Source organism: Misgurnus anguillicaudatus, chromosome 12, assembly GCF_027580225.2.
Source record: "Misgurnus anguillicaudatus chromosome 12, ASM2758022v2, whole genome shotgun sequence".
NCBI classification, from domain to species: Eukaryota; Metazoa; Chordata; class Actinopteri; order Cypriniformes; family Cobitidae; genus Misgurnus; species Misgurnus anguillicaudatus.
This window is the reverse complement of record NC_073348.2, coordinates 1,036,875-1,048,765: the sequence shown is the minus strand read 5'-3', so window position 1 is coordinate 1,048,765 and position 11,891 is coordinate 1,036,875. Positions and strand designations below refer to the sequence as shown.

Below are 11,891 nucleotides of genomic sequence, written 5' to 3'. Positions count from 1 at the left end.
TGACATATATAAAATTAGCCGTTTTCCTATATTATATGTACACATATGTACATATATCTACATATATGTTAACCTATATATTGGTAAAATTATTAAAATCTGTAGCTGCTAATAAATTAAACATAAATAAAGGTCCAACCAATGACAGTCTGCACCTGCAGGAGCCAGGATTCAAACATCCAACCTTTCCGATTACAAACATGCAATCTCACCCGCCACTGCTGGGATTCGAACACCCAACCTTCCGATCATTAGACAACTCACTCTACCATCTACGCTACTGTCGCTGTTAACGAACTTGAAACAGTAGCTGTTAAATTGTAAACCATTTTGTTATACATGTCCTAGACAGACCTTATAAATGTTTTAAACGTGCAGACATCATAACTTTTCTCCCTGTATTTGCCATACACTCTTAAAACGAATGTGTTAAAATAACACATCTAATGTGTTGTCCTTAACTTAACACAACTCTGTGTTATTTTTGTGACAACACACTTTGTGTTGTTTTAACACATCTTGCCCCTTTTCTTTATTTAAACTCAAAATCAAGATGGAATGACACATAGTGTGTTAAATAGGATTAACACATCCTTTCATAGAGTGTAGTTAAATTCCATAAAATGCCAATTACATGTGACAAAAATTTAATGTGTTTGCACATACATAAGTTCTTGCATTTTTTTTTGTTAGTTCTTAGTTATTGCCTTAATAATAGAAAATATGAGCTGGGCATGTATGACATTTGCCAAAGTGAGATATGAGCTAAAATGACCAGATCTTGCTTTATAGGAGACATAACTTATAGGGCTCATATGTGGATATAAAGCAGCAATACAGGAGACCTATATGGCCTGTATATGCACATATATGCACCTAAATTTTGCATATATGCAGCATATATATTATCATATATGGGCATATATGCTGTATATGTGCAGCATATATGTGCATATTAGCTGCATATAGGTTTCATATATGTGCATAAATATTATTATATATGTGCATATATGCTGTATGTGCTGCATATATGTGCATATTAGCTGCATATATGTTTCATATATGCGCATATATATTTTTTATATATGTGCATATATGCTGTATATATGCAGCATATATGTGCATATAAGCTGCATATAGGTTTCATATATGCACATATATCCACATATAGGTTCTTTCCATGTGGGCACAGCCGACCCCAGAGTGTTAACAGTAGTGCAGTAAGGTATAGCCTACATTTACAACGTAAAGTTTAATTTACTAAGTACAGGTATATAAAATGGCAAATTAATGTAATGTACTGAATTCACATGTTCCCCAGTTTGAATAGGATATCATTTTTATATGCCTTTATTTAATTATATCTAATATTATTGTATCAATACACTAGAAATGTGTAAGATGATTTTGCATTTACATAAAATAAAGAGAACTGCAATTAAAACCAGTATTTTTGCTTCTTAACATCTCACTGTTCCTATTACCTAAGCACAGAATAATTAAAAAACACTTTAATAGGCCAAGGCATCAGAACCGAACCGAAAACCGTGGACAAGACAAAAGGTCATGTATAAATATGAGCATAAAAACTACTCCACATTATCCCACTACACATACATTCATTCAATCATAATCCTCCCTACACCTTATTTAATTGGGTTATTGCCATTGGAATGAATGAGTGTTCTGCTCAGTTAGTTCTCACATTGGGTTATCTATATCTGCAACTGGAAGGAAGCAGCTTGTGTTCCACATAAAGTGCATGGGTTGTTTTCTGGCACGGCCTATCTGCCTTTTGTATAGGGTGACCATAAGATTGGCTGAAATTCGGAACGGGGGGCAAACGTTACGGCGGGGCATCCAATAATAGTTCTATTTATTTTATTTAATAATAAAATAAGTATTTTATACTTCATACAATAATAGTTATCTTGGATCATCCATAAATAGTTTTCTTTATTTTATTAAATAATAAAAGATAATAAATTTTAAACTGAAGTTACTGAACCAATCATATTTTTATTTATATAAGTACATATGCATATAAATTTATATAATGCATATATAAGTATTTTTTTTAACACAGTAGGCCTGGCAAACTATTCCTTTTAGGGATCGGGGTTATTGTGAGTCACTCACTAAAGTCATCCGGGTTGTGTGAGTCACTTGAGTCAGTATTGCTAAATCGCCAGGGAAACTCAGTACAGACCCACTTGTAACGGGCTGATCCACGCGACTCGAGATTCTCAGAGCCAGAAACATTGCAGACTCGCAGACCATGGGACTCATGAGACTTCACTCGATCCACTAACCGGCTGACTCTATAGTGGATCTATAGAGCGACTGAAGTCTTCTCAAAAGCAAATCCACAACAAAATGCCTTTCACTTCTGAAATAACATGCTTATAGGTTTTAGGTTTGGTGTGTATGGTCGAACCATTAACAAAATAGGCCTTATAATACTAGCATAATAATATAGAGAAAATATATAGAAAAAAACTGTGTCCTGCTTATGTAGCCCCCAGAGCCGGAGAGTCTCGAGTCTCGACAGTTCGCGCGGATCAGTCGGATATAGTTGAGAGATTCTTGAGTTCTCAGCTTGCGCAGATGAGCAGGTCTCTCGAGTTTGCAATGCACTGCCTGCACTTTCAACTGTCCTTGGGGCTGCTGCAACTTTCGTTCTCTTAATCTACTCTGGGGACAAAAGGTCTTTTTTGTTTTATATTGTCATTGTGCATATAGATGAAGTAGATAAATTAATAGAAACAATACAACTTTAAATTCACACTTGAGCCATAGCCTATCAGGGCTGTGGAGGCTCGACGATAGGTTTTAACTCCTGCCAGCTCTCCCGTGCCTTAGCAGTGCATATCTTAATGCGCGCCTAAAGTATGTGACCCGTCACAGAAACCAGTGACACAAGTCGGCAGCACAACTTTCAAGTTAATGAGAGGTTTTTTTCCAAAATTTTGTTTTTTTCAGAATCTGGTTGTTGGGATCATGTTTGAACAACAACAACTTTATTTTATTTAGCAGTTTAGCAGTATATAGCAATTTTTGTATATTTAAAAGGATACATTTTGCGGTTGAAATCGGCTTGTTTTTCCGGAGATTCTAGCGTGCAGCGGGGAGGGGGCGTCATTGTCTATGTGTATTTACATACTGGATTACCGGCTTTGGTTTGTTTTGCCCTCGCTTATGCACATCTTCACACCTAAAAAACAGATCTAGCAGGCCTTACCACAAGGACCCTGTTTTAGACTTCCTTTTACAAGTTACAGCTTGTGCAAACAGAAAATGGCATGTAAGACACACACATTAGAATAGAGAAGAAGCAATCCATAAAATATATTTCATTGACGATGTAAAGATATAAATTCCCATTACACTCCCAAAGGGAACAGCGTGACTACTAAATAAGGATTTCGCCCAAAAAATGAAAATGTAATTAATGACTCACCCTTATGTCGTTCTAAACTCGGAAGAGCTCCGTTAATCTTCAGAACACAGTTTAAAATGTTTTAATGTTAGATTTAGTCCGAGTGCTTTCTGTCCCTCCATTGATAATCTACACTCTAAAAAGAAAAGGTTCTAAAATGAACCTTTTGAAGTTCCTGGAGATTACAACTGTGGGGGAACCTTTAAGGTTCATTTTTGAACCTTTTTAAAAAGGTTCCAATTAGAACCCTCTTTTAAAGGCGCTTTAAAGAACTAGCAGAGTTCCTTTTTGAACCTTCTTCTGGACATTATAATAATAATAATAATTATGACTATTATTATTCATTACTATCATTACACTTTTTCATAACAGACACAACATCATGATACTTTATTAAATGTTTATTGCAAACATGACAGCAATTTAAACAAACATTAACAAATTCATTCAACATTTAACAGAATGTAACTGAATATATCATTGTAAGGAATAATTGACAACAGGCCATTGAATTATAAGAAAATAATGCACACCCAAGGTGGTAATGTGGCACAACGCGAAGCGGGTTACCGTTACACCTCGAGAGTCAATTATTCTGCTTATATCACGATTATCACAAACATTGCTCTGGTGGCTATTTTTAAGACATTTGACAAGTAAGGTGTGCAGTTATCGAAAATAATGCATACCCATGGAATATTTCTCAATCAATCAGAATAAAGCATTCAACAGCCCAGTGGTATAATTTAAATATAATTAAAAATAATGTTGATTCCTCCACATCATGTATTTACACTCTACACTATGCCATTACATAAACATACATTCATTTAAACAAGAAATTGGCCATTTTAATAACTGCAGGTGGCATTTTTGTTTTGTTTCTTTACATACATACATGACATTTTTACAGTATATTCAATATATTGATATATATAGATATTTAGAATATATCTTTTAAAATAATGTTGATTCATCCACATCATGTATTTACTTTCCACTTTATGCATTTACATAAGCATACATTAATTTAAAAATTAATTTTTCAATGCTGAAGATGAAGTAGACTGCACAAGCGCTATAGTGACATCTTCTACCTCAAAGACTTTTACACCTTCCATCATTATCTCCAGGATTGAATCTGCACCCAAAGGGCTTCCTTTTATATATAGAACTGGGTTGGGTGTATTTGGTACCTAAACAAGAAAGTGATAATGTTATACAAAGCTCCTACTTGGATTTAATATTATAAACAAATATTATTTTTAACTTTAAAAACATTCCAACTTCCCAGTTCAGATGCTTTATTAGGAATTTTTACCTGTCACAATCAGTGGCGGCCAGTGACTTTTGAGGGTGCACGATGTGAAGCTCGCCATGTGTGTGGTTCGTTCTTTCAAAATATGTGTTCGGCGCGTCATGTGAACCATGTGCACCATGCATCTTGTCAAAATAAGTTCATGCTGCCCATGCATCTAAGAGGTTTATGATAAAAGTGTGTAATGAGTTTACTGTTAAAGGTGCAGTGTGCAATTTTTAGAAGGATCTCTTGACAGAAATGCAAAATAATATACAAAACTATATTATCAGGGGTGTATAAAGACCTTTCATAATGAACAGTTATCTATTTATTACCTTAGAATGAGACGTTTTTATCTACATACATAAGAGTCCCCTTACATGGAAGTCGCCATTTTGTGCCACCATGTTTCTACAGAAGCCCTCAACGGACAAACTTTTTTACTAAGTTGTCTCAGACGATGACATGTTTGTCTGATGACGGCTACCGTAGCTTCTCTATGTGTTTCAAAAGCGAGGGGTGAGCAGTGGACTGAGCTGTTGGTTGTATTTCACAACATCACCACTAGATGCTGCTAAAATTCACACACTGCACTGTAAGGGGCAAAATGTGGCCCCATCCATCCGTTTGGCCCAACGACGGAATCCAAACGAAGGGTAATAGCGCGTTCAGTCTTTTCCGGCGCTTGCAAGTGACGTTTTGGCATTTATGCAATTTTGTATTATTATCTGACTCCAAGATAATGTTAATATTAATTGGATTGATGATTACTTTTAACAGTTACAGAATTTGGGTGGATGTTTGGTTATTCTTGTTTAGCCCTACTTGTTATTGCATCCGTTCATTCGGCTACTCATGTCGCTTTGGACTCACGCACCGGCCGTTTATTAATATTTAATAATCATGCGGGCCCACGATCACAACCGAATCAGGCTTGGTCGCTGCTAGAGGTTTGACCATATGTTCAGAAGGCCGCCTTTTATGCGTGCTCATCTCTGAACATACTTTATTTAGTCCCCATAGAGGTGCAACTTAATTATTACAATATTTATTTCTAACCAGAGGCTCACGACCACTATCATAAAACAAACTGACCGTCTTCTCCAACGATAGCTTTGTATAGTCGTGCCATAATTTAATATGCAACTTAGATAGATTAATATTGAAATAACCAGAGGCTGAGGCTCATCTGATTTAGAGTGGTCAGACAACATTTACTTGTTACTCTAAACCGGAAATTAGCCTCCACGCATCTAATTTAACTTAAACTAGCGCCAAGTGCTAGTCGGATCTCCAAAATCCTCCGCTGATGTACTACTATGCCATCTAGTCTGGGATTTTGTTCCGGTACTAGCCTGATTTTCAGACGTTGCGGAAACAAGGATACATCGTAATTTACTAATCATGTCAATAACTTTCGTAGCCGCAGAATAAATCCAAACATAACAATTTATTAACCAGGTAAGGAAAAACATAATTCAGAAGCCAATTTACATTCCAATTCAAATACAAAACAAACGAAAAACCATTGCATACCTGGTAATGAGATGAAGATCTGGTTACAGATTCCTCAAAGTAAAATAAAATACATGATGCTATATCAAAGATACAGCATCATGGGGGTGCATTTCTCGATATTGAAAGTCCCGCCCAAATCTTGTACACATCTCCTTAAATAACCAGAGAACAAAGCATATAGGAATTTGTTACTGATTGGTTGTTGTAAAACTAAGGGCTGTCCTTAATCTGTATACAGCGGGTGATTGGTTTATGCTTGGAATGGGAGGTGTCTGTTAACATTGAATGAAGTTTCACATATACTTTAACATTGTATTCTGTTGTTATATGGGTGAGACCATTGTAACCACTTGCAATGAGATATTTCAATGAAAAACAAATAAGATACAGATTTTAGATTCTTTGTGCATGTAGCATTTCATATACAGTTTGCTTTGAGACAATAAGAATACAAATGTATGACACCCTAAAGGTGTGTCTTTGAAACCCAAATGTTTCTCAGTGGGAAGTCCACTGTGAATCGTAGAGAGTTGCTTTCCCGAGCACTCACGTTGCCCCCCATGCAGTATCCTTTGGGGAGGTGCTATATTTATTCAGGAAATTGTCTTACAGCACCTTTAAGTTAGTGTCTTGCGAGTATGTGTCTTTTATCATATCATTTCGATGCATGTGCAGCAGGCACTTATTTTGACAAGACGCATAATGCACATGGTTTACATGACGGGCTGAACACATATTTGACATAACAAGCAACACACATGACACTCCGAACACATATTATTAATTAACGCCCCTCGGAAGAGAAGTCACCAGCCGCCACTGGTCACAATGCATTACCGGCTTTAAAAAGTTGATATTAAAAGATAGGGTTGAAAAAGGATTATTATAGATTTAAACTCTTAAAAGATAAATTTAGCCACATACGCTCACCTGATTAATGACATAAAGGAATCTTGGGCTCTCCTTGAAAAGAAATGGAAGCAACATGGTAGCAGCAGCAGCAGCCATTGAGAGACCTTTAATAAAAATTATGAAATTGCATCTGACATATAGTTGCATTGTTTATTGTCATTCTTAGTTTAACATGCTACATTACCTCTGGGTGCCAAATCAATGTAGGCTTGTTTTGCTTCATCCAGTTCGGTACAGATATGCACTCCAAAATGTCTTCTGTGGCACTCATTAATCACTTTCTGTGCCACCAGGCCTAGATTCTTCAGCATGTTTCTTTCAATGTCTGTGTCAAGTATGCTTTGGACCTCAAATGCAAGCTGTCAGAATCCAATAATGAAAATATTAACAGATACAATATTTATTTTTTTGCTTTTTAAATTTGAACAATATTCTACTCACAACTGAAGGGACTTTAAGGGCTGGATAGGGATTTAGTCCTATAAGTCATTGTCTATGCCATGCAGTCCTCTAAAAAGTTTAATATTTGGTGTTTTTTCAAGCATTCTTGTTTTCATTTTTTCAAAGTGCACCCCAATGCTGTAATCATCTTCCCCTGCTCAGACTTTCCACAAATGTATGCATTATTAACTTTACTGATTTTCAGTGGCGGCCGGTGACTTCTTTTTTTGAGAGCGCTCAATGCGAAGTTCGTCACAATATGTATGTAGCCCTTGATGTGTGTGGTTCCTTTTTTTTTTTTAAATATGTGTTCTGCGCTATGAGAGATCCTGTGTGCATCACGTGTCTTGTCAAAATAAGTGCCTGCTCCAAACGTGTCTAAAGGGTTTATGATAAAAGAGACACTCGCGTTTGCCAGATACTCGCATAATCTCATGTGTAATCAGAATGTACTGTTAAGGGAGTGTCTTGTGTGTATTTTGTGAACGTGAGCATCTCTTTTATCATAAATGGTTTTGACGCGTGTGCAGCAGGCACCTACCTTGACAAAACACGTGATGCACATGGTTCACATGACGCAACCAACACATATTTTTAAAACGCATTCAACACACATGACACTCCGAACACTTATTTGGAATTAGCGCCCCTCGGATGAGCAGTCACGAGCTGCCACTGCTGCTTTTACTGAATCCTGAAGAACAGTGTGTTTGTGACAATTACCTCTTTCTAGGCTGTACATGTCTTGGTTTTCCTCAGTCTTATAAAATAAAAAACACAAAGCATTTTAAAATTATAATTGTCCATTAAGGTGTCACTTTGTCTGACATGCTTTACCTCTGCACTGGTTATCTGTTGGACTTTTGATGAAATCTTGTGGTTCCATTCTCTTAACAGTCTCTCAAGAACTGTTATTTGGTGACAAGGGATAATCACACCTTGTTTAATTGGTAACTTGTTGGACACCTGAAAATGGAAGATATATAAGTTCAGATGCAAAACCCTCTAAGTGTGCCTTGTACATGCTTTCTTGTAAATTAGCGTTTTTATCAGACTCTTAATGGATTCTGTCAACAAACTGTTGTTTCTAAATAGCCTGAGGCAGAAGTATTTGATGAACATGTAATACTTGCCTGGAGCATTTGATGAAAAGTTGACATAACTTATACAATTTTATATTAAAGTGTACTATATTTTTTTAAGTTAAAGTAACAAAAATATTGTTAATTCGACAAAAATGCTGCATATTTTTTATAGTGTAAAGTAATTAGATGTAAAACACTTACTCATGACTGATGTGTGTAGTCTTGGTAGGCATTTCAGTCTTTATTTGTTTCTGTGTAGTCTAATGAATTTAACTTGATCCTTTATTTTAGGAAAACATTATAGCTCATATTCTCAGTTAGGTTAAGTAACGTATCCCCATCAATTTCATTCTCTAAAACAAGGAGAAGAAGATGATAATTTTAACAAAATTGCATTCTGAATTATATATTGCAGCAAACATACATTTTAACCTAATCTATAGGAAATTAAGATTTTGTTTATTTTGCCACAACTATTTAATCCACGTGTGAATTCAAATGTTGGGCTATTTTGGTGATAAAGGCCAATATGTCTGTTTATAGAAAATGTTGGTTTGCTGCATATGACACAGTTAAAAAGAGTAGGCATTCCTGTGAGATCAACCTTGAAATAATTAGGAAATTAGGATAAATTTGTGGAAACTTTTTCCAGTCAACCAGTCACATCTTGAGTAGTCCATTGAATAACTTCTGTGCTCATATTTGTTTCAGTCCCTAGAAAAATAATTGCAGTTTAGAGGAGACTGATATCACATAACAGTTCATTTGCAAAAATAAATATACATTTATATACTATTAATAATGTATTTACAGCACTATATCAAAAATAGGTTACATCACATTTGTGAGTCGGAACTGAAGATTCCCATTATTTCTAGACATCCGGTCTTAGATCTTCAAAAACACTCAAAATATGCAGCCCACGCTTTAATATTAACATAAGGCTACATAACGTTAATGTTATCTTCAATTTTTTATAAAGTGAATAGTAAAATTGTTAGGTTTTACCTCAGATAGGTGCGCTGTTCCTCTCAGTCCCTGTGCTCGCGCTGCAACGGTTGTAACGGTTTTTGCACGTGAAATCTTGCGCGTGTATGCGCGACTGCGGCTGCTGGAATTATGTCGTGAACATTGATTACGTCATGGTGCTGATAGGTCTCGGTTTCATTGACTTACAACGTTTGCTGACAGCTAAACATTGTTTCATTGGATGTGGCCATTGTTAAAAGATTATGGTCTGGCCAGCACTGTATCTTATTTATTTTATTATGCATGCATTAAATAAGTTCTGAATGACACTTGGAGATGCTTTTAGTGTGTGTTATAGGTATCTGTCGCAAACCATCTATTCAGTTCATTTGTATAGAACCAAATGAAGCTTAGGCTATATGTCTATGCACTGCACATACAGTAGGCTACTGCACACACACGCGCACGCAACCACACACACACACACACACACACACACACTCTCTCTCTCTCTTTGTTAATGTTAATTAAGGATATTATTATTATTATTATTATTATTAGTCTATACAATTATAAAATCTTAACAGTCCGACTCCATTTGAGAAAAGGTTAATAAAGGAACCTTCACAAAAGGTCAGTTCTAAAATGAACTCTTTGGCCACAACAAAGGTTCTAAAAAGAACTGTCCAAATTACCAAGGGTTATTCATAGAACCTGTAAGTTCAACTTTGAACCTTTATAATTACTACAAGTTCATATTTGAACTTCTAGGTTCTTTTTTTAACTCTAAAGGTTCAATGTCTTCTAAGAGTGTATGTACGGTTTCCATGTCCAGAAAGGTAATAAAAACATCATCAAAGTAGTCCATGTGACATCAGTGGGTCTGTTAGAATGTGATGAAGCATCGAAAATACATTTTGGTCCAAAAATAGCAAGAATTACGACTTTATTCAGCATTGTCTTCTCTTTCGGTTCTGTTGTGAACCGCGTAAAGTAATGGGACTGTGGTGACGCGGCTGACCTGTCCCACAGACATGTTAGCCAAGTTGTTTTTTTAGACTTACAGCATGCATCTCCATAGACTATAAACGAAGCTCGGGCTCACAAAACAAAAGAAAAAAAAAGAAGCTGGGGCAGAACAGATTACAGTCAGCTGCGTCGTACGTCAGCCGCATCACTGACTTTATGCAGCGCTGCAGTCGGATGACGTTAAAGTAATGCGAGAGTACTTTGACATCATCTTTCTGTCAGTTCTTGCAGCGCAGCATGAAGTCGAACACACACAGAAAGTCACACAAAAATCGTTGAATTAGTTATCTAATTGGTTACATGTTTTGTCTATCAATATTTTCTATGAAGTCATTGGCTGATGGAGGAATGAGGGAGCGATTGGTTACATCCCTAAAGGACGTCACGTTTTTCAACAGCGCTGTTTGGATTATCTATTATACTACCTCCCTACTTTTAAATACACACTTTGAAGGCGGGTTCATGTTTTTACCGGTACCTAAAGTTTAATATACAGTGTTACAATGTAAATAGTCCTCAGATTGTATATTATATTCTAATACCAGACATTCATGCAAAATCTGATATAAACAATAGACTATATATTTATATTTCACAGATTGTACATATTTGTGGACAGAAATGGTCATTGAATGATTCACACATCTGAAACAAACTGGATTCGACTTGTGATCCACACAAAGGTAAAAAGTGCATGTTGTTGTCCGGACTTATGTCACAAAATACTATTATACAAGTCACCCTACTTCTGTACCAATCTGGTTAGATATAGTTGTAGGTCTACCTGTTGCCTACCAATAATTTTCCACATGTTTTAACAATCTTTCCCAATTTGTTCCTGTGTGATTTTGGAATGTCAAAACCAACATACAATACAGTAGGAAATAATACCCTCAATAAAAGACTTGTATTTTCAACATTAAAATAATTACGTTTCCTAAGAAAATACTTGAAATTGTTTTTTTGGCTCTTTCAGCATGTTTGCTAACACAGAATCACAGTTTAAACTTCTAAAAAGTGTTAATTTTTATATCTACGTTCAAGGTTTTAATGTATTACGTTCATATCAGACGCAAAAATTAATTAATGGTCATCTTCTCCACTTGGGTTTTTTGTGTCTAACACATGAATACACCAATCGGCTTTACAGTCACTTTTGTGCCGTGATAATTTGATTTCATATGATGATCGGATCGCG

General features: G+C 35.9%; 1 long non-coding RNA gene across 1 annotated transcript; it reads right to left on the bottom strand.

The window, feature by feature from the left end:
- Positions 1-3,825: 3,825 nt before the first annotated feature.
- LOC141368923 (uncharacterized) lies at positions 3,826-10,132 on the bottom strand. Its single transcript, XR_012372322.1, has 9 exons — positions 9,704-10,132; positions 9,300-9,409; positions 8,897-9,048; positions 8,448-8,576; positions 8,334-8,370; positions 7,611-7,773; positions 7,354-7,528; positions 7,188-7,273; positions 3,826-4,635 (listed from the first exon to the last, which is right to left on the bottom strand). It is a non-coding gene; the product is annotated as an uncharacterized lncRNA (long non-coding RNA).
- Positions 10,133-11,891: the final 1,759 nt, after the last annotated feature.